Source organism: Polypterus senegalus, chromosome 13 (genome assembly GCF_016835505.1).
Source record: "Polypterus senegalus isolate Bchr_013 chromosome 13, ASM1683550v1, whole genome shotgun sequence".
In the NCBI taxonomy this organism is placed as follows: domain Eukaryota; kingdom Metazoa; phylum Chordata; class Cladistia; order Polypteriformes; family Polypteridae; genus Polypterus; species Polypterus senegalus.
Window position 1 is genome coordinate 126,828,906 of NC_053166.1, and position 24,376 is coordinate 126,853,281.

A 24,376-nucleotide genomic window follows, 5' to 3' on the forward strand; every position below is an offset into this window, starting at 1 on the left:
GTTTCCTAATGAGAGATCCCAGTGGAAGCATGTAAGGTGAAAACAGTAAAGGTCCCAGTACAGAGCCCTGGGACACCATATTGAACTTCTGTGTATAATGATGGAGTACTGTCAGCACATTTCTGTACATACTGGAATCGATTTGATAAATAAGAATTGAACCAAGCGAGCACGGGCCTGTAAGCCCAACATCGCTTTCTAGCCTGTGCAGTAAAATAGAATGGTCAATGGTGTCAAACGCTGCACTTAAGTCCAACAACATAATTACAGTGGAATTTCCTTCAACAGAGGATATCAGAATGTCATTTACAACCCGTGTTAGTGCCGTTTCTGTACTATGACCAGTGCGAAAGCCAGACTGGAATTTCTCAAATAAATTGTAACGCTAAGGTGTGACTGAAGCTGACTGGCGACTACTTTCTCTAGTATTTTAGAGAGAAATGGTAAATTTGAAATAGGCCTATAGTTATTTAGTATGTGTGGGTCTAGGTCTGACTTTTTAAGTAAATGTTTAATGACTGACACTTTTAGTGCATCAGGTACGTGCCATGCAGTAATGAACTATTGATAACGGTTAGAATAGCGCTGCAAGAACATCCATTGCACTTATTACTAGTTTTGTTGGCACTGGATCTAGGGAACAAGTAGTGGGCTTCATTTTAGTAATTAAAGTTAAGACTTCCTGGTGAGTTACAGGATTAAAATTACTAAAGTGCTGAATGCAATGTGCACAGGGTCTGCTAAGTTAGTATTTGGTTTGTACTGTGATGCTGAGATCTGGGATCTTTTATTTTTAATTTTCTCATTGAAGAAGTTCATAAAGTCTGTACTGCTAATATCTGATGGTATTTTGCACTGTTGATCTGAATTGCCATTTGTTAATTTAGCCACTGCTCTAAAATGTACCCTAGGATTTTTATTATTGCTATCTATTAATGTAGAATAGTATTCTGAGCGAGCTTTAAAGAGGGCTCTTTTATATTTATTTACACTCTCTGTCCATGCAATTTGAAAGACATGTAGCTTTGTTGTTCTCCATCTGCGCTCCAGTAGATGCACTGCAGTACTTCAAGCAGCTGTTGGCCACACCAGATACTGACTGGTACTTTTGATTTTGAGCCTCCCTTCATTCAGGGACACATTGTGAAACATTTTTAGTTTATGTCTTATGGTGTTGACTCTTTTAGTGTTCATACAAATATTTACACATTAAGTTTACTGAAAGTAAAACAGTTGAAAGTCAGAGGACGTTTCTTTTTTTGCTGAGTATATATATATATATATATATGTGCGTGTGTGTGTATTTATATAAATATTCAATGTCTATGAAAAGTATTCACCTCCTTGGAAGTTTTCACATTTTATTGTTTCAAAATATTGAACCACAATTAATTTAATTTTTATCTAAATGAATTGCAAATATAATCATTGCACACAGAAGTATTCACCCCCTTCAATATCAATCCATCCATTATCCAACCCGCTAAATCCTGACTATAAGGTCACGGGGGTCTGCTGGAGCCAATCCCAGCCAACACAGGGCGCAAGGCAGGAAACAAACCTTGGGCAGGGTGCCAGCCCACCGCAGCCTATTTAATATGACACACCTACATCCTCACTGGTGCAGCCAATTGGTTTAAGAAGTGACGTCATTAGGTCAATGGAGATCACCTTCTCTGTTTCAGTTGATTGTAGTATAAATGCAACTTATCTGGGAGGTCCAACTTGTGCTGAGTCAGTATGCAATTTGATGCAATTTGAAAAGGCTTGTCAATGAAGTTTTTCTTTACTTGTTTTTCTGGTTAATGATTCTCTGCATGCGCCTTCTTGATGAAGAATTTTGGTTTAGTGTTTGGGGATTAGAAGTCCTGCGGTGGGTTGGCACCCTGCCCAGGATTGGTTCCTGCCTTGTGCCCTGTGTTGGCTGGGATTGGTTCCAGCAGACCCCAGTGACCCTGTATTCGGATTCAGCGGGTTGGAAAATGGATGGATGGATGGATTAGAAGTCACGTTTTTTTGGTATTGAACTTGTCCTGGCTTTTTAACTATGTTTCATCTCCAGATCTTTTGTTTAAAAAAATATCTGTGGATGGCAGAACAGTTGTGACAACATTGAATCTAATTCCTCAAAGTTACTGGTTTCTGGTTTGGTTCCTGCTCTTAACAAACTGTGTTAAGTCTAGTTAGTCACGTAGCCTGCCTGCGATCTAGCAGTAAGTAGCATCATTTATTTCTATACTACATTTGTACAGAGGATATGGATCAAAGTGCTTTACAAGATATCAGCAACTAATTACATGCAAAGAAAAACAAATTAAAAGTAGATAACAATAATAATCATCAATGTATCTATCTAATATATAAATAGTTGTCACATGCACATGGGAGGCAGCTAAAAGGACCAAAAGAAGGTAATTTCACGCCAAGCCAGGGGGTGGCAGGGTGCAGTAAACCTCTTTCTATTACTGCAGATCAAATACACACAAGATTCTGCTTGGACCCAGTGCCGTTGCTTCCTGTTTCGGCCCCGATGATGTAATTTCCTGTTCCAGCCATGATGACATTGCTTCTACTAATCTGCTTTAAATACCAGTCAGCTTCTGTTTGTGAACTCAGTTCTGTTTTGGACTCTTCACTTCTTCACACTTTTCACTTCTTTGCAGCCTTATTCAAGTATATGGGTGGCTGCCCCAAACCTTTTCCTGTGTCAAGGCATTTCCTTTCACATAGTATGCAAAAAATAAATTATGCACATTTACATAATAAAGGTATATAATTAAGAAAAATAAAGTCTTTGGGCGGCACGGTGGTGCAGTTTTAGCGCTGCTGCCTCACAGTTAGGAGACCTGGGTTCGCTTCTCGCGTCCTCCCTGCTTGCATGCAGTTTGCATGTTCTCCCCGTGTCTGCGTGGGTTTCCTCCCACAGTCCAAAGACATGCAGGTTAGGTGGATTGGCGATTCTAAATTGGCCCTAGTGTGTGGGTTGGCATCCTGCCCAGGATTGGTTCCTGCCTTGTTGGCTGGGATTGGCTCCAGCAGACTCCCATGACCCAGTGTTCAGATTCAGTGGGTTGGAAAATCAATGGATGGATGGATGAAAATACAGTCTTTAAATACAGATTTTTTTTAAGTCTTTAAATGACAGCTCGACAATAAGGTTAGTTGGTCAGGACGGACAGAAAAAAAAAATCAAAAACACTCCAGTTAAGCAGGAAAAAAAAAACAGTGATTTTAAGAAATGCTCTATTTATTTATTTATTTAATTTTTTAAGGCTTTGTCTTAGAAGATTCGATGCAGTGGGTCTCGTGGCAGGTTGGGGTATCCGCTGTCATTCTAACATTCAAACATCACAGGTGGCTGTGCAGGACTCTGAGCAGATGGTGGTGGCACAGAACGCTACCACAGAAGAACCGGAAAAGAAAACAGAGAAAAGTAAATGTTAATAAAGATTGCAGGTTCATTGAAAAGTAGCATCATTTTACGCACATCTAGTTTATTAAGGGTAGAACTAAACTGTAGTTACAAGAAGGTCAAATTAAAAAAAGTGGGATTTTAGGAGTTTTTTTACAATGATCCACTGGGTTAGCCTGGTGTACCTCTAACAGGAAAGTATTCCAGATTTTTGGTGCATTAGAGCAGAAAGCCGCCTCATCACTTTTTTTATTCTTGGCTCTTAGAATAATAAGTAGGCTGCTATTAGAAGATTTGAAATTTAGGGGGATAGGCACTGCAAAATATAAGAAGGAGCAAGATTATTTAAAGATTTGAATATCATTTGTAGCATTTTAAAGTCAATACTAAAAGACATGTAAAAAACACATGCAATCAGTTATACTGTATATTGCTCATTGAGGTTGCCTTTGATAAAAGCCATATGTATAATAATACTGATGTGGTATTTATGGAAAAATCTGTTAAACATATGCTTACTAAATATGCAGATCTGTTGATTGTAAAGAATGAACTTTCTAAAGCTGCCGATGTAGAAACTTGTGTCTTCCAGTCTGAAAGTGTGACGTTTCCAAGTGAGTAGTGTTCTCCAATTATATACTTAGCATTGGGATTCCTTAAGGGCCTCACCCCTGATTTCTGTTTTGTACTATTTTTCATTTTGTTTTCTTTCTTTTTTGTCAAATTTCCCCTTTTACTTGCAACTCTGTTGTGTTATTTTTGCCAGTTTGATTCTGTTAGGTTTTGTTATTAGCTGTTAGTTACATTCTGTGTTAATTATGTCATTATGTTTATTGAGAAACAGATGAGAAAACACTCTGATTACATGACAACCCTCGGGTGCTACAGTCAGTTTGGTTCCATGCTCGAGGCTATCCTAAACAACCTGTGGCCATTGCTTCTTTGGATTGGCATTAGTTTCCCAACTCTGTTCTTCAGTTCTTTTTTGTGCTCATTTCCTTTTTATACTGTACGTTTAGATGTGTTCTGACCATTCAGATTTGACATTTTGTTTTGTTTTTATTCTAAATATTAGTGTGTTTGTTATGGATATTAACCTCTGTCAAGGTTAGGTGATTTCAGTGGATTTATTTTGTTCATTGATAAAGAGACCCAGAAGTATAGATGCCTTATTTTGTGAAAAGGAATTGTCTCAAGAATCAAATACCTTAGAGATGTCATGTCTTATGTTGATTGTAAGTAGGTGATGCAGAGCAAATGTTAGCAGACGTTTTTGGTGGGCTTTGATACAAAGTTGTTAGCTATTTAGAATATATTGCCTAGATGAAAGGGTGGTGGTCCTGAAATATGGCAGTAGTTTTCAAACTAGGGCCCATGGCTACCTAGGGGTCTGCCAGACTTTGAATGGGGGGAGGAGGTACGGGTGGCAGTAACATTTCTGGCAAGACTGATGTTTAAAAAAAATTCTAATTTTGCTTCTTGTAGTTTTTTAATAAACAATTGAAAATGTTCTAACTAACAAAATGTTTAAAGAACAACAAAAGAGTTCAATTAAATGACAACAAACTTGAACCATGGATGAAACTGGGTATATCGTAACACTAAGCGAAAATATCCAAAATAAAAAGTCAGAACAATCCAACATGCAAACATCTCAACAAATACAGTATAAGAACCTCTATTACTGAACAAATTTTTCCAAAGAGATGACCACCTCAACACAATAATCAAAATCAAAGAAAGTAGTTATATGCATGCGGCTACTGTCACAATGATTTATGACCCTTAAGCCCCGCCCCCTTGGACTTTGGACCGGAAGTCCCGCCCTAGGATTGATGGCCCTGAAGCCCGCCCCTATGATGCAATACCGGAAGTCCCTCCCGGCTGATGCAACACCGGAAGTCCCGCCCCTGCTGACGTCACATCTCCCCCCACGTGACCTAGCCCCCTCCCTCTGGCACCTGATTGGTTCAGGAAACTGTCAAGGGCCTTTTGATGGATGTCTGTCCCCTCGTTGAACCCGCCCCCGGCCCCTGATTGGCTCAGGAAACTGTCAAAGGCCTTTTGATGGATGTCTGCCCCCTGTTTGAACTCATCCCCGGCACCTGATTGGTTCAGGAAACCGTCAAGGGCAGTTTGATGGATGTCTGACCCCTGTTTGAACTCATCCCACCGGTGCTTAATTAAACAAACTGTCAAGAGCAGCCCCCCTCCTTGAACGGGCATGCCCTGGGCATGTCCTGACAAATCCGGGCCATTTACAGACCTGTTTCTATCCAGACCCTGCCATTCACCCCTTCTGAAAAGGGCTGTATAAAAAGCGAAGCATTTTCTAAAGACTCTGAAGAAAAATGGAATCTATGCCCAATGCCCCGGTGAAGCGTCCGTTCCGCAGAATCTATTTGAAGGATCGTTTGAGAAGGGTTAAAAGATGTTTGGTGCCTGAGTTTCTCGAAGCTGAAGCTCGGTCTAAATTGTGCGAAGCCCGGCTGTTATCGGAGGACAACAAGGAAAACTGTCCGCCAGCTTTAGTATTGAAGGACTGAATTCTGCCAATTGAAACGGCGGTCGAGTAACGGACTATGAGGGCTGAAACGTAACTCGATTCGTGTGATGACGCCACTGAAAACCCTCCTTTATTTTAAGCCACGCCTTCCCCTTTTATCATAAATACACAGCCTGTTAATCAGAGGACCAAAAGAAGGACCATTTAAAGCTCACCAGCATGTCGGTAGCTACTGACTTTGAAATGACGGGGATCGGTGTAACACCCTCCGGGATACCGCCTGAATCTCCAAAGCCTGAAGCTTCGTGGTCTGAGACTTACCAGTTCCATAACTCGGTCCGGACTGACGGTCTTCAAGATCCCCAAAAATCTGACCTCCGGTATTTTAATATACGACCCGATTACAGTCTCTGGTCAAGAGACCTCGAGCCGGATTGCGGATTCCATTCTCCAGGTCCGGGATGGTCTTGCGCCGCCTCCGCTGATGATCAGACGGATAACCCCATCTCAGCCAATGGTGCTCAGACGGATAGTACCGTCTCCGATAAGGGTACTCAGACGGACATCTCTTACCTAGCTCCAGGACAACCATGGGTGATCAGACAAGGTCCGGAGGAGCCGGAGGAACCGATGTCGATCGATCCGGCTGAGACAGCATTGGATTGCCCGGATGGTGTGCTGCCTGAAACCTGGAAAAAGGCTCAGCAAATTGTTAAAGGGCTGATGACGAGTCTGCTGGATATCATCGTCTACTACGATCAGAAAAAAGAATGTCAAGGCTGCGAGATAGCCCATCCCAGCCAGAGAAGACATACCTGCCTCTTTGAACCTGAAACCACCTACCGTCAAGGGCGCTTTCAGAAGATTCTGAAGATTTTTCGCAAGTCTTGGCTGAAAGGACTGGTGGTGAAAATTCTAGGTTATTTTAATATTCTACTGCCGATACACAAAATACACACTGTGGTTGAAAAGACTGTGTGTGAGTTTGATAATACCAACTCTATTCATGATACAGTAATGCAGTCATTTTATGATATGGATGAATACTCTTACACTGTAGCCCGCCGTGTGGCAAATGAGTTTTGTAAGCGGAATCTTAATCATGAGGGTCATATGAACCTGTGGACTAAATATGACCTGGAATTTGATGATATGATAGAACTGAGTTGTAATTTTGTACCTGAAACTGTGTGAACAATTCAGACTCCTAAATAAATGTTTTCTATAAGGTTAAGTGTTGTCAGTGTCTGTTTTATCACCGGCGATGGAGCAGGTCTTGGAAAAAACATATTATAACTCTGAGAACGCCGGGGGCTTGGGGGGTAAAGATTCCTTGAAAAGAGCTCTCCGGCATGCGGGGCACCGTATTGGGGACCAAGAGGTATCCGATTGGTTATCGGGGCAATACACCTACACGATCCATAAACCGGCCAGAGTCCACTTTAAAAGGAATAAGGTGTACGTTTCCAATATAGATGGGCAATGGCAGATCGATCTGGTGGATATGACAAACCTGGCCGACTATAACCAGGGTTACAAGTATCTACTGACTTGTATAGATATTCTTTCTAAATATGCCTGGGTCAGGGTACTGAAAAACAAAACGGGTAAAGAAGTAACGAGGGCTTTTCGAGAAATTTTGGAGCAAGGTAGAGTTCCCGTCAAACTTCAGACCGATAGCGGTAAAGAGTTTCTCAATCGGGAATTTCAAAGCCTGCTCAAGAAACACGGAATTAAACATTTTACCACCGCTAGTGAATTAAAGGCTTCGGTGGTGGAGAGATTTAACCGAACTCTGAAGACCAAAATGTGGCGTTATTTCAGCTCCCGGAATACCCGGTCCTATCTGCAAGGGTTACAGGACTTGGTGAAATCTTATAATCTGAGTCATCACCGAGGTATAAAAATGCCCCCCGCCGAGGTGAATAGTTCCAATTCTTGGAAAGTCTTTAAAACCTTATACGGCCTAACTAAACCCCAAAGAAACCCAATATATAAGTTTTATATATATAAGTTCAAAGTCGGTGATGCGGTGAGAGTGTCGAAATCCCGGAATCCTTTTACTAAAGGATACGAACAAACCTTTTCAGACGAGGTATTTACCGTTTCTGAACTAGTCCCGAGGGAGCCGCCTGTCTACAGGCTCAAAGATTATGATGGCGAAGACATTATAGGCTCCTTTTACGACGCAGAGTTACAAAAGATTTGAGGGCGGACATCTTTAGGATTGAAAAGATTCTGGCGAAAAAATATCCGTAGAAAAAAGCATATTTTGGTGAAATGGCTCGGATGGCCCGAAAAGTTTAACAGTTGGATCCCTGAAAGCTATGCGCAAGATGTTAAATACTGAGAATGAAAAATAGTATTTCATTCACAGGGTTTTCACGATGGAGAGAAAAAGCTTTTACGTCGTTCTCCCCAGCAATTCTTCCCGGGATGTTTTCCCTAATAACACCATCGCGAATTTACCGTCAAATTAGCCGCCCCCATCGAACTACAGGGCCCCTGGGAAGTTGCATTGGCCGAAATTCAGTATCCGCACACCTGGAATACCCTAGATAAACTGGATAATAATTTTATTGTGGTGTCCCCGCGAATAGTTAAATATTATACTATTCCGTCGGGGTATTACGCTAGCCTCGAAAGTGACTTCTAAGATGAATGAAGCGTTGGCGAAAGAACCCCAGGCCGTCGAGGGCGGTTCAGCCAACACACCAACACCTGAAAACACTATGAGATTCCGCTACAGCGCTATCGAGCGAAGATTCTACGTCTTTAGCAGCGTGAAGGATGAATCTTTGCATGTCAAGGGACAGTTGGCGAGGCTTTTAGGAGCTCATGGGGACGTGAGCATAGGTCTGGTGAATGAAGCTCCATACCCCGCGGATATCAGAGCGGGTTTTTATACCTTGTACGTCTACAGCGATATTGTGTCTCACCAAAGAGTCGGAGACAGCTACGTCCCTCTCTTGAGATGCGTACATATTGAGGATGAGATGAATAAGATTACCACAATCACCTACGACAGGCCGCACTACGCTCCTGTCAGCAAGAGTCAGTTTGATACTTTGACCGTTGAAATAAAGACGGATCAGAACAAACCGGTTCCATTTCAGTTTGGTAAAGTCATTGTCAAGTTACATTTCAGACCCTGTAAAAGTTGTATACACGACTAATACAGAGATGAGATCTTACCTGGACCCTAGCCCCTACGTGCATTATTATGAAACCCAAGCGGCAACGGTCTCCCCGGGTTTTCTGGGGCCCCCGTGATGTACGGTTCTGGGATCGGCGGAATATTTCGCGGATTGTTTAGACGGGCTTTGCCTCTCTTAAAAAGAGGTTTCGAAATTGTCAAACCTCACATTAAATCAGCCGCTAAGAATATTGTCAAAGACGTGGTGGCAGGGGCCATGTCGGGAGCGATGACTCGAGGAAGCGAAGAAAATCAATCGGGGTCGGGTCTGATGGTGATGAGGAAAACTAAGCGTAAGAGACCGCCCGGATCACGAGCCGGACCCGTCCTCAAAAAGACGCGCCGTTCAGCTTTTACATCATTTTCTTCTCTCCGCCACAAGGATAAGTCCCGCAGAAAAAAGAAATCGAAAAACATTTTTAGTTCAAGATGTCTTTCGTTCATCGAATGTCTCAAGAGTGTGTGAAATCCGAACTGGACTTGTTTACGGTACCTTATACTCAGACTAGCGTAGAAAAAAGCATCTACGTCGAGGTCCCCCCTCTCTCAGCTCTATCGGAAGTCGCCCCGTTGGAGTTTCTGATTACTGGGAATGGGGAAGACTACTTGGACCTGAATAACACGCTTCTACACATCCGATGCAAAATCGTCAATGCCGACGGAACTAATCCGGGCCAAGGGCCCGGGTAGCCTTGGTTAATTATCCGATAGCCGCTTTATTTTCACAAGTGGATGTCACCTTGGGAGATCGCTTAATATCCCAGAGTTCCAGCCTTTACCCGTACAGGGCCCTTTTTGAGGAACTGTTAAATTACAGCAATGAAACTCTCAAGTTCCAATTTGCTTCGGGTCTTTTTTACAAAGACACGGCCAACGAACATGAAAACACAGCCTTGGACGGGCCGAATGATGGTTTCAAAAAAAGAAACGGATATACGGCCCAGGGTAAAACAGTAGAACTCCTCGGGCCTATTCATTCCGACCTATTTTTCAAGAAAAATTAATTCTAAATGGGGTGGATGTCAGAATAAAAATGGTACGGAGCAAAAATGAATTCTGTCTGATGTCCGGAGATGCCGAGCGTTACAAAGTAAACATTTTATCCGCCGCTCTTTTTGTCAAGAAAGTTAAAGTTTCGTCGGCGGTGAAAATAGGGCACGCCCAAGCTCTCACCACCGCCAATGCCAAGTACCCCGTGGAAAGAGTGAATATGAAAGTTCTGAGTATGCCAGCCGGGATACGAGTGAGCAATCAGGAGAACCTGTTCTTGGGACAGATACCCAAGTACGTGGTCCTAGGCCTGGTGGATAATGATGCCTTTTCGGGAGATTACGCCAGAAACCCCTTCAATTTCAAGCATAACCAGGTGGAATTCCTGGCCTTGTATTTGGACGGAGAGCAGATTCCAGCCAAACCATTTCAACCTGATTTTGCAATGACATCACAGCTAGAGAATATTACAACCTCGTGTTGGCCTCCGGAAAGCATTTGAAAGACCAGCCTCTAGCCATCAGTCGTTCTGACTTCTCCCGGGGATACACCCTGTTTGCCTTTGATTTGACGCCCGATCAAGAATGCGGAGACCATTTCTCCTTGGTGAAAACCGGGAACATGAGAATTGAAATCCGTTTTCGACAGCCCCTACCCCATACTGTGAATCTAATAGTGTACGCCGTCTTTGACAACATTATTGAAATAAACCAGAGAAGAAACATCCTTTATGATTACTAAAAAAGCATGAACACCCTGCAGATCGAGGAACTCCTGGCCGGTAATCCGTACACAGGAAATCTATTTCACGGAGTGTTGGCGTGCGACGAACTGCCGGAAAAATACTTACGAACCTCCCGCCATGATCATCGTCAATACTCACCGTCAAAACCAACCCGGAGAGCACTGGTTGGCGATACATCTCAGAGAAGACGGAATTGGTGAATTTTTTGACTCTTACGGATGCCCGCCAGACTTTATCTATTTTCCTGAGGAAATATACCGCTTTTTAAACAGAAACTGTAAAGAAATTATTCACCATACCCGACAGCTTCAAAGCTGGTTTTCCAGCGTCTGCGGCAACACTGTATTTTTTTCCTGCATCACAGAGGAAAAGGACGTTCTTATCAAGAGGTTATGAACCTGTATTTTAATGAAGTCACCAAGAACGATGATATGGTTCAAAAATTTATCAACACATTGTCTAAGAACAATTCCCGAGGTTTTCAGGATCTTCCCTGCATGCAAAGTTCTATGCCCTGTCATTATCTTAATAAAGAATAGACAGTCTGTATAATCAAATGTAATATTTTATTAAACAAAAATATAATTACATTTCAATAAGGAATCCATTCATTCTTTTGCGAGATTTGGTTTTCTTGCCCCAGGTGTAGCGGAAGCAGGGACCGAGGCAGCAGAGGCAGCAAAGGCAGAACTCCCGTCCGGGGGAGTAGTTTTGAAACTCTCTAGAAGTTCTCTCGTGTCGATGTTTGGTACGGCAGAGGTCGGAATGTTCAAACCGGCCAGGGCCTTCATAAATTCTTTCCACCCCCTGGGTCTCCGATAGGACGGTATGTTGTGACGGGCGGTTAAATTTCGCATTAGATCGACCATATTCGTACCGGGTAAAGGTTCTCCGCGAAACACAAACTCTCCCAAGCCATTCCAGTAGGTTGTATTAGGGTGATGCGACATTTTCTGTAAAATAATTTCGGTATATTTCTTTGATTTATCCGGAGCACTTTTCAAAATCTCGTCGTACACCCTTTCTTCTGGGGTACTAGGAGCCTGTTTGAGAGCTCCCGACGGTTCCTCCTGGCTCTCGTCAGGCAGCAATAACGTCAGAGAACCGGATTGTTTATCCGCTTTTTTCACAAAGGTCAGGTATCTTTGCAAGACGGTCGTATAAAGTTTTACTTTTGCGTCGGCGCTCAAGTCACCGCGTTCAAGTATGAGTTTCATTTGCTTATCCAGTTCACTTTCTGTAGCGCTTAAAAGACCGGTGGAATTTGGGGCTTTCTGACGCCATTGAGCCATTTGTTGTTGAGGGACCAGGTACATCTTGCGCGTGTATTCCATATTTATACTCTCAACCCTATTAAACTAGTAATGAAAGGAATGGCGGCGCTTAATAGGGCACCGAGAAACCCCCCTTTCTGATTTAAAAGGGCTTTTTTCTTTTTAACGGTGAGTTTTTTATCGCCAAGTTTTTTAACGGAGCAACGATGCTTCTTCAACAACTTGAACTGTCTGGACGTCAGGGGGACGCGGCCTTTTAAAGTATTGAGAGCTATTTCTGACAGAGCGTAAATTAAATCGTCCGGAGCCTCGCTCAGCAACGCTTTTCTTCGACGACAGGAGACCCTGTGTAGGGTCTTGAGCAGAGGGAGATTTCTTTTTATTCTGCACGACATGTCGGCTCTTTCTCAAATACTCGGAAAATTGCCCGTCTTTATCTTTTCACGACGTACACCGCGGGCCAGTCGGGAGGAAACAATCCGGTACGTAAACGAAATTCGTCAGGCGTAGGGGCTTTTAGATCCACCAACAGATAACCGTAAGGTTGTCTTGTAGCGTCCTCAAAGGCCTCCAAGAAAAATTTAACCCTCCCAGGGTACATTTGACGCGCTAAATTGGTAATTTGCAGTTTATCTCTAGGGTTTTTAAAGAGGGTAATGTAATTGGCATTCAGATTTATCGTTCTACTTTTCTTGCCTTGAAAAAATAAATTTTGGACCAAGTAAATGATGGACAGATTCCTGTGGTGAGTATATTTTGTGAAGGCCCTCTCTATCTCACCGCTATGACTCGCCTGTTCCATTAAATCGTCGACGATCACCAGGTTAACGCGGTCAGGGGGCAGTAGTTCGTCATCGCTTAAGGAGGCGGGTAGCCCCTCCAAAAATTTGGTTTTGGGAAATCGAGCTAGTAGCTCGTCGTACAGAGGCTGCCAACAGCTGTAAAACCAGACTATATTGTCAGGGCGGCAAGAAAGCACATGGTCCCGTGCTCCAAGAGCTTTTTCACATAATGCGATTTGCCCGAACAAGAGGGTCCCGAGACTATTTTTGAGAACGGATGTTGAAATCTAACGTCAAAACCCTCTTTAGTATCCATAGGGGAGAGTGGTGAAATCGGGCAACAGAACCCTTTTGTTGTACACCACTCTGAATCTTTTTCTGAGTGGACAAGTTTGTAACGTCAGGTTCTTTTTGTTCCTATAAATCTGAGCGCCATGAACCGTTATTTCTTTCGAGATCGAGTTCCACAAAACTATGCACTAAATCCAATAGCGAGTATAGGTTTACCGCTTGAGCCGTTCGTGATTGAGAGTAATGCCCTTTACCTTCATGCAGACCTTGCCTTTGAACGTTCTGTACGCGTACGTTTTCGGACCCCCAGAAACAAACTCTTCTATGAAATCGTCAGGATCTAGTTCGCTGGTGAGTTCCCCTAAATAGTCCCCGAGCGGCGGAGTGTACTGCCCGGGCGAAGCTGTGAAAATAATGGAATCTGTATCATGATACAAAATCCTCGACCCTAAACGTTCCAGCAAACCATACAATTCTAGAAGGGCATAGGCCGTGGTAAAAGCAGCAATCACCACATTGACTGGGCCGGGTACAACGTATCTGTCATCCGCATACCTCCACTGCACTTGAGCGATTTCGTCACTGACGAAACCAAAATAGGACACCCTGTACATGTCTGAGAACAGGTAATCGAAGAACTCTTGGCTGTGTTTAACAAATGTTGTGGTCGGTTGATTAGGTTTCTGACCGAATTTTCCCCAAAGAGAATTCAGAAATAACTTGGAAATTTGTCTCTTAGCGGGGTTGGAGGCGATGTTATTACTCTCCAATAAGACGCCTTCTTTTATGAAATAGTCTTCAACATAGCGCCAGCGGGAGGCCCCATCCTGGGCCCACGAGGGCCAACCGGAGGCTTCCTGTTTGCCTTTCAGATGAATTTTGATGTAATCGGCAAATAAATCGGATGTGCTCTGTTCGTAGTGCCATATCTCGTGTATTTTTAAAACTCTATACCCTTTATCTAAGGCTTTTAGTATTTCGACGCTGCACCAGGTTCCTGTTAAAGACCTTTCCCGATCATTGTGACAGCAAAGGCTGGTAGTTGTTTGGGTTTCTGCACACGTACGACACAGAGTGAACATCAATTTACCGCAAATTCTTAAAGGGAGGACCGGAAAATACAGATTACGAGGGCTAGCACGGTGATTTTAATAAGCCCGAAGTAATCTTTAAGATCCCCAAAGTCCTCAAAAACAAAGGTCGGGTGGCCGATCGGGTAGGTTTTTGTTTTGTTGACGTAAGGGTATAGACTTGTAAAATCGTAATAATGCATTTGCTCGGCGCCTTGAACCTTATGATATAATTTGATAGCGTTGGTGCGCCCTCCATACAGGGCATCACGGGGGTTGATAGGTTCAGGACACTCAAAGCGTCTTAAGAAATCCTGAAGCTCCGAATCCTCTTTTTTCATGCTCTCCCATTGATGTTCCCAGAGAACTCTAACCGTCAGATTAAATTTTTCACGCAATTCCTTCACCTTGTCGTCAAACGACTTAAACAATTCGGCAAAATGCGTCCCTGTGAGAGGATGTTTAGCTTGCGCGTCGTAGCAATTGGGGCAGCCGTGATAAAAACATCCGGCAAACTCAAAGGCCGTCGGGACGCCCTGAACTTCAGCGTAACCGTCTAGATAAAAGGACCCATCTTTACTTCACCGTGATTCAGGGCGTGTCGAATGTTTATATTTTCCTTCTCGGAAAGAAACATCAGCCATTGAATAGAAGCATTAGAATAAGCTTTGTGAGTACTTTTGTAATGATCGCTCGGAATGATTCCAATCATGTTATCAGGCATGCAATTTTGTCTGTACATGGACAGGCAGAGAGAAGCTAGGGTCATACACTGAAAAGGATCGATATTACCGATCCTGAGCACTTCCTCTCTAAATTTCATGCACGCCGTTCTCAAAATAACCACGTCGTTTCTACAGTAGAAAGCCATTTCTCGTCTAAAGTTGAAGGTACCGCTTTTAATCGATTCGTACCAAGACAGAAATTCCTCTCTTTCCCGACTCATCATGTATTGAATATTTAGGCTCGGGGTACGGTCCGATGTAATTTTGATTTTCAGCGGTGTTAAAGAAATGGGGAAAGTATCCTTTTTGAGCCTGGAATCCCAGGGCCTTGGGCATCCCGCTCAATTTCATGGGTAAGAAGCTCAACGAGTCGATAAATCTCAATTCATAATCTTCTTCTATAAAACAAAGTAGTTTACAACCCTGAGCTGTAACTGTCGGAGTTTGCCCCCTCTCAACGAGATATTTCAGTAGGAAATAGCCGTCATACCCCTTAGAATTACGAGCTATGAACGTGTACTCTTGGTATTTCGGACATCGATATCTGTGGAAGAACTCTGCGACACAGTCCTCCCCGGCCCAACTCCACGATTGACCGTTCCAATGCATGCAGTGGATGTAATTGGGGACGTGGATGCCGTCATCTTGACGGCACTCAAAATCATAGAACACGTACTTTTCCTGGAGCGGTCTTAGCCGTAAACTTTGAATAAAACACTGATGATTTTCATCCGATTTTTTCAGGACCATTCTACAAACGCGACAGTGTTTGGTTCGACACTTGTGAGGTTTTGAATTGTCTTTCGAGGTGTATCTCAGTTTGCAGAGGGGGCAGACTTTATGGACGTCGCAGATACTTTCAGACCTGCGCGTCTTTTCATTCCATTTGGGCAAAGACTTGATCGACAGAAACGCTGGCAGTCGGAACATCGGAAGGCCTCTCCGTCAACCCAGTGACAGTCTGTAGATAAACAGACGTCACAGTGTTGCTCACAACAATGTCGTGAAGGGTTAGAATACCCCGTGTAGCAAAAATCGCAGATGTAGGAAAAACCCATAAAGCCTTTTAGATTCAAAATGCCGTAATAATGCTCGTGATGCCGCTTCAAATTTTAATAGTGTGCTAGTGCTCGGTTCCCGGTACCAGACGATAATTTTAATTCCCATTAAACTCTCAAACTTTTCAATATCTGAAAACGTTATTTTCTGATCCGTTGATAATCCGACCCTGACGTGCAATCGACGAGCCTCTTGGTCACACAATTTCTGATTGATTCTGAATCTAGCATTTAATACAGCCAGCAAACATCTGGCAAAACAACACTGATCATCCGGGTTGAAGGAGATCCATAGGTGTTTCCGTTTCTTTTGAACGATTACATCGCTGAAAAGGGTATGGGCTTTACGCCTAGGACCCCCACCACCGGATGGAACCCTCACTACCTGAATGATTAGCGTCAGACTGGAATCGGCTAAAATAGTAGCGTGACTCTGGAGAAGTAATTCAATTTGATTAAAAAAATCCTCCACAGAAAGCATACCCACGGGGGTTAGGGAAAAAACACTGGGATTGAGTGATTCAGCCTGTAATTCTAACTGCACTAGATCCCTAGGATCCAAAGTGCTCGTAAAACTGTCTAATATTTGTTGAACGGTCTCGTGTATATGATTAAATACCTCGGCGAATGAATCGAGTGTGTAGGCCTCAGAAAAATTGAAACGGTGTCTAATCTCGATATTGTTAAATTTTGGACGCTCCGTTATAGAAGTGGACGGTTGCGGATCTGGAGAGGAAGGATTGTCCGTATGCGAAGTAGAGGGCTGCGGGGAGTTTACTGACGGTTGTGGAAAGGAAGGATTGTCCGTATGCGATTATGTAAAATGGCAGGTAATGGATGGAACAGGGCTTTTTTTAAAGATATACAAAATATACAACCGAGGCTAGCGTCTCAAACGTTCTTTAAAAGGTCCCTGTGGCCTATTATTTAACTGTGCGAGTGATTTTTAAATCCTTTAACTTTAAAACTTACACACGTAACTTGTTCTCCCGGACTGAGCAGCTCTTGAACGTGCGAGCTTGATGCGCGCTCCCGTTCCGGGTTAGGGTGGGGGGATGGCAAGCATGCGCTCGCAGAACACAGCAAGGTTTGGGGGTGTTTCTGTCAGCAGAGCTCCGGCCTCATACAGTTTGCATGACAGGGCCGGGCAGGGGGGCTGTCCGACTCTCTCTGTCTACACAGAGCCTGTCATTTTTTTGAGAGCAGGGGCTGCTTGATTTCTGTGAGGTGGGATGCTTGAATCACCGCTAAGGCTGCTTTTTACTGCAGAATCTGTCTGTGAGATGGAAAAGAAGCAGCTTGACTTAGTTTGAAGCAAAGATCAGATGTTTTAATTGCGTGTTCATCTTAAAAACGTAGATAGAACAAAATGCTTCGCTTTTTATACCGCCTTTCAGAACTGGCAGGGACGTGTGGGGGACTGGGATGTGTCTTTCGAACTTGACTGCATGTCCGCTTGGAGCTTCGACCCAGTCGCATCTCGGGGGTGCACGCAGAGGCTGTCTCAGCTCTCAGCTCTTACGCATCAACTGTGTAGAGTGAGTGAAGGGACATCTTGTCAGTGCAGAGAATGTCTGGGGGCTTGACTTAGATAAAATAAAAAACGGTTTACAAGTGCTGAACTAAGGTTTAGATCTTTAAAGTCGTAGATTATTTTAAATAATAGATACAGGAGTTCTTACCCAAACCGTAGAGGCAGGCAGCTCAGCCCCTTGAAACGCTTGTGTGTCTTCGAGAGAAGTGGGGACACCAACAGGTCTGTAAATGGCCCGGATTTGTCAGGACATGCCCAGGGCATGCCCGTTCAAGGAGGGGGGGCTGCTCTTGACAGTTTGTTTAATTAAGCACCGGTGGGATGAGTTCAAACAGGGGTCAGACATCCATCAAATTCCCCTTGACATTTTCCTGAACCAATCAGGTGCCGTGGGGGCGGGTTCAAGGAGGGTCAGACATCCATCAAACTGCCCTTGACGGTTTCCTGAACCAATCAGGTGCCGGGGATGAGTTCAAACAGGGGGCAGACATCCATCAAAAGGCCTTTGACAGTTTCCTGAACCAATCAGGTGCCAGAGGGCGGGGGCTAGGTCACGTGGGGGGAGATGTGACGTCAGCAGAGGCGTGACTTCCGGTATTGCATCAGCCGGGAGGGACTTCCGGTATTGCGTCATAGGGGCGTGGCTTCAGGTTCATCAATCATAGGGTGGGACTTCCGGTCCAAAGTCCACAGGGGCGGGGCTTAAGGGTCAAATCATTGTGACAGTAGCCGCATGCATATAACTACTAAGAATGAACACTAAAAAGCATTGTGAGCATAAGTTTAGTCAAGTGAAGCAAACAGACAAGGAATTTTTAGTGAGCACCGAGAGATATATGAAGGGCAGAAAAGGTCAAAACTGGGAGATCAAAAAAATACAATTGTTAAGCCAAAACATGCAGCAAAAATCAAAGTTGAAAAAAAATATCCAACTGATAGTTTTACACAGAAAGGGGTCTTGAATCTGCATGTTAGATGAGGAAGTTAACTTTCAACTGGCCTTTTAGCCCATCACATCGATTACCCATAGGTCACAACCTCTGAGGTCATGCCTCTGACAACACAGGGTGTCTAAAATGATGGTGATCATTAAAATATAAGACGGCCACCAAAAGAAACTAGATAATTAGACCATTAATAAAGTAAATGGTGTGGAAAGCAGCCTGGTCACAGACAGGCGTACACCGACAGTTCACCCAACACATGTTTAATCTACATATGTACTATTTACAATTGTGCCACACAACCCCAAATTCCCCAAAAGTCCAGGCCAACAATACAATGCCTCTCTCTTCAGGCCGCCTCCTTGCCTCTCCACCAAGATCTTGTCTTCTCGACCTCCTGACACCAGCCCTCGAACGGTGGGAGGCGGCCCCTTTTATAATCACCCAGATGTGCTCAAGGAGCCTCCCGACACTCTTCAGATGGCTCTCCCCAGTGTGGTGGAAGTGCCAGCTGTGTACCCGGAACCACTCTGGGTGTCCCCGATCCTCTTCCCCCCAGCACTTCCAGGTGTGGCGGAAGTGCTGAGGTCCAGGGCTCCATAGGCATTGGGTCGCCCCCACGTGGTCTGGGGGAGGCATAAGCCCTCCTCCGGTCCTCCAGGGCATCCCAGCCGGGTCGCCCCCCAGCCACCTGTGACAACGGTTAAATGAAAAAATCAACATCAGAATTCAATTTTATAACTCCAAAATGCCCCAAAATGAGTGTAATATCATTCAAACTGAACAAACTAAAGATATAAATATTTGAACCATAGGTCAAAACCTGGGTATGGTGTAACATAATAAAATAAAACAACATTAATAAAAATCCAGTGACTGCAGCCCTGATGACCACAGCACCTGAGAGTCATAATAGTGTGTTATGCTCTGGCCCTGCTGGCTCAAAACTCAATATAAAAGAATAACACCAAAAATAACTGGGAACAAATCAAAAGTACAAAAGAAAGAAGCCAGGGAGAGGTGTAGATTTGATTGAAAGCACACAACATTCTACACAAATAGATTAATTTTACAAAAATATGATTGAAAACAAATCAACCTCCACCCCTGAGAAAGAGAGCATGGGCAGCAGAATAACATTTAAAGCTAGTAAAAATAAATCAATAGATGAATTAATAAGTGAATAAAGGTAAATGGAGAAGAAAATGAAATGGGGAGGAAATCTGCTTCCTCAGTGCTTTAAAGATAAATCGATTTTTAAATAGAGAAAATACAACAGATTGCAAAAAGCACAACATGCTTAACATACTCAGAAAAATAATGCAAAAATATCTTTTCACAGGTGGAAGAAGTGCTTCAAAAATATTGCAAAATAAATGGAAAAAGACAAAAGGGTTGGGAAGAGCTGATCATCTTGGTATTACCAAGAGTGGGCAATGACATTCGATAAATTTAGTTAGGTGAGTAATATGAGCGTATCAAAGGATGTCACATACTACTTCATTACACCATCATGCATATCAAAAGATTGCTAGCCTGCCAAAAAGTTGTGAAAAACTTACAATAAAATGAACATTTGACAGTCAGCCATTGAGGCTGGGGGATTTAGCATGTGACGCATAGAAGACGGTTTACAGGCTCACATAGTGCTATTTCTCAGTCGGACCAGGGGTTGGTGCTGCCACCTGATCCTTTCTCCTTTTGTCATTCTGCAGACCAGCCAAAGAACCTACCTCCCAAAGACATCACCGCCAGTCCAGCCCCTGTTGATGTCACTTCTGGCATTATTTGATGACATCACATCCGGTGCCCAGAACCACTCTTCCTGCCATGCCATTTCCCATTTCGGCCTCCCTGACTCCACCTCTTCCTCAGTTCAGCTATATTTATAGAACAGCTTTTCCACCTGTTAGGCAGTTCTGTTTTGGACACCAGTCTGTAAAGACGTGGTTATTTTTTGCCATGTTTTTCCAAGTATACAGGGTGTCCATCCCCAAACCTTTTTGTGACTCCATTTGTCCTTATTACACATGGAATACACTTTATTGCCTTTTTTATTATTGTTAATGCACAGGGACTCAGTCAAACCCTAACTTCTGTAGGTAAGGTAAGACTATAGGACTGCCAACAAAGACAACAACAAAGCAATGTCATAGTGGCCCTCCAAAAGATTGGCAGGACATTGTCATGTTCATGTAATTTTTGAAACATTATTCAAAACTGTGCAATTTTTTGTATGTGAACATAGAAAAGGGCATAAATCCATCATCTTAGAAATCTAAAAAGAACAATCTAATGTGCCAAAAGTCTTTCTGGTGTAACACTCATAACATGCTCGTATGACATGTGCCTACACCACTGCTAACAAACCAATAGAACTCGCACAGTCACATCATATCTATACAGCTTTGCTTGTAGTTCATTTACAAATGTGAAGCTCTCATTGGCCTGATAATGAACTAACCTGAAGGAAAAACAAATGACATTGCAGTCAATGTGCCTCAGAGCCAGATAGGAGATGCTGCAGAGCTCTTGAACATAGCCTTCTCTGCCTATGGATGCACAAGACCCCTTCTGCCCAAGTGATACTCTGTCACGCTATGGTTATTCATTTCAAAAACTGTTGATTTCAGCATAATACAGAATTTTGTGATGTTGACAAGTATTGAAGCATATCCTTAAATAAACATCTTACTCAGTAGCAAATACCCCCTACCTGCCCTTCTAGCTTGTTCATCCTTTGTTTGCCTGAGAGGGTGTTTCTAATGATTGATGCTGATGATACTGGTCATTTAACACGTGGATAGGAGGAAAACAGGCCAGTAAAAGTTTTCTAAGATGGTATCAGTGTATGACAAAATTAAGTTATACCATTTCAGACCTTGAAGTTTTATAAGGCGGGACAAACGTTCTTTAAGAAACACCAAGACAATAACATTTTTCCTGTAACTTAATCTGCTTACAAAGATTTTATAAAATGCATATCTGCAATTCAAGTTTATTAATTTTTTCTTAAGTGTTTTATTGACTCATCGATGTAACCTAGTTGAAACAGGGTGGAAAAGTAACTAAAAAGATTAGATGATGTGGATATGCCAGTACATATGTACCTTCCATCATAATACATACAGAATATTTACAGTATATACTGTGTATTGTGGTTGATAGGTAAATGTTTGGACACCAGCTGGGTCATTCTGTTTAATCCTCAGCAAAAAGTAACAAAAATAAATTCACTGTGTCACTGCAAAACTTAAACACAGGTTGTACCCTTCTCTTTTATTTAATACTGTTGCTCAGTCAAGCAGTGCTGTCTCTGCTGGGAGTTCCATCCTTTGGTCTGGTTCAACTCAAAGTGAGCTGTCATCCTTCTAGGGGTCCCTAGCTTTATAGGACTTAGCCTGGAAGGGGCAGAGTCAGTTGCCCTTATATATACTGTCACACATACATGCATGAGGATTTCCTTGCTGGCTCACTCAAAGTGTGTAATAACCCGCCAATGCGAGAGGGGGTGATGTCGCTAACCACTTCTTATCCTTTCATCTCTGCAGCTCCGAGAAACTGCCCGATGACAGCACTTAGCCCCGCCCCTTCCAGTACACACAATATAAGAAGCCCGGCTGCACAGAAGGTGACATCTTTTGCAAATTGAGCTGACCTTCGGACGGAGCTCCCTTGAAGGACTCCAACTTCTGTCATGAGAGCTATTTGAGAGGCCCTAAAAAGCATTTCTTTAAGTTACAAGGACTTGTAAGTGCCACAGGGGATGGACGAGCATCCTGACCAGAAGAGGGATGATGGTTCCTTATCCAGACGGGAGGCTCCTAGAGGACAGACAGGTGTCCCGGCCAAGGAAGAGAAAGATGCCAGACCTGAAAGGGACTTCTTGGGTGGATGGATGGACATTCCAAGCAGAAGAGAAGATTCCTTACCTAGGTTAGAATCCCCAGGCAAACTCCCGACCGGACATATTTCTAGGACTTTCCCTGGCCAAGAAGAAAAATGAAGAACAGGGAAGAACTGTCTCTCATATTCCCCCCAGTTGCTAGATGGCGGCCGTCCTCGATTTTGGCACCTATTTGGGAACCAGTAAAGAATGCTGGGAGTTGTAGTCCGACAGCACAGCCCTGCTGGGGTCCATATATGTCACGAGGGTGCAGCAGGGAGATGTACTCCCTGTTATGTGGGACTTCCGTGTGACCTAGAAGTGCTTCCAATTGGCCACAGCACTGGCACTGGAATTACTCCCATGTCCTCAATAAAAGGGACTGCACTCCCTTGTCCAAGCAAGTCAGAGCTGGGAGGAGGATGAACAACATTCAACTGGAGGAGGGCAATGGGGTGGAGAGAGGAGAGGTGATTGAAGGAGAGACAACTTGTGTTTGTGTATACAAGGTATTTTGTAGTAAAACACCCATTTATTTGAACCTGTGACAGTCTTGGTGTCTCTGGCGCCCCTTTGCCTTCACAGACTAATAAACAGGATGGCCTGGTTGGTGTCTCAAATTTTTTCTGTTGTTGCGACCTGTCATTTTTGCACCCGGCCACTATATATATACAGTAATAGGTGGAGGCCATTGACATTTTCCCCTTCTCATCTTTTCTGACTGTTTTTTCACTAGTTTTGCATTTGGCTACAGTCAGTGTCACTACTGGTAGCATGAGGCAATACCTGGACCCTACAGAGGTTGCACAGGTAGTCCAACTTCTCCAGGATGGCACATCAATATGTGCCATTGCCAGAAGATTTGTAGTGTTTCCCAGCACAGTCTCAAGGGCATGGAGGAGATTCCAGGATGGAGGCAGTTACTCTAGGAGAGCTGGACAAGGCTGTAGAAGGTCCCATCAGCAGGACTGGTATCTGCTCCTTTGTGCAAGGAGGAACAGGATGAGCACTGCCAGAGCCCTACAAAATGACCTCCAGCAGGCCACTGGTGTGAATGTCTCTGACCAAACAATCAAAAACAGACTTCATGAGGGTGGCCTGAGAGCCTGATGTCCTCTATTGGGCCCTGTGCTTACTGCCTGGCACTGTAGAGCTCAATTGGCATTTGCCATAGAATACCAGAATTAGCAGGTCCATCACTGGCGCCCTGTGCTTTTCACAGTTGAGAGCAGGTTTACCCTGAGCACATGTGACAGACGTGAAAGGGTCTGGAGTTATGCTACCTGTAACATCGTTTGGAGGTGGGTCAGTGTTGGTCTGGGGAGGCATATCCATGGAGGGATGCACAGACTTCTACAGGCTAGACAACAACACCTTGACTGCCATTAGGTATTGGGATGAAATCCTTGGACCCACTGTCAGACCCTATGCTTGTGCAGTGGGTCCTCGGTTCCTCCGGGTGCACGACAATGCCCGGCCTCATGTAGCGAGAGTATGCAGACAGTACCTGGAGGATGAAGGAATTGATACCATTGTTTGGCCCCCATGCTCACCTGACCTAAATCTAATAGAACACCTCTGGGACATTATATTTTGATCCATCCAAGCCGTTAGGTTGCACCTCAGACTATCCAGGAGCTCAGTGATGCCCTGGTTCAGATCTGGAAGGAGATCCCCTAGGATACCATCCATCATCTCATTAGGAGCACGTGGGGGCCATGCAAACTACTGAGTACAATTCTGAGTTGCAGCAATGAAAATTCAGCAAAATGGTATAGCCTGCCGCATCATTTTTTCACTTTGATTTTCAGGGTGTCTTTGAATTCAGCCCTTTGTAGGTTGATAATATTCATTTCCATCAAACGATGTTGCATCCTTTCATTCCTAACACATTACCCTGTCCATATCAGTATAGATATCCAGTAGGATTTTTTTCCCATTGAGATCTGTGTTTTCAAAGTGT

At 43.7% G+C, this 24,376-nt stretch overlaps 1 long non-coding RNA gene across 2 annotated transcripts in view; it reads left to right on the forward strand.

Annotated features, from left to right (window-relative positions):
• The window catches only part of LOC120543196, a 106,754-nt gene extending 83,670 nt beyond the window's left edge, over positions 1–23,084 (forward strand). For both annotated transcript variants that reach the window (XR_005636307.1, XR_005636306.1), the window contains one exon: positions 22,079–23,084. This is a non-coding gene — a long non-coding RNA (uncharacterized LOC120543196). The remainder of the gene's footprint in view (positions 1–22,078) is intronic.
• The last annotated feature ends 1,292 nt before the right edge of the window (positions 23,085–24,376 follow it).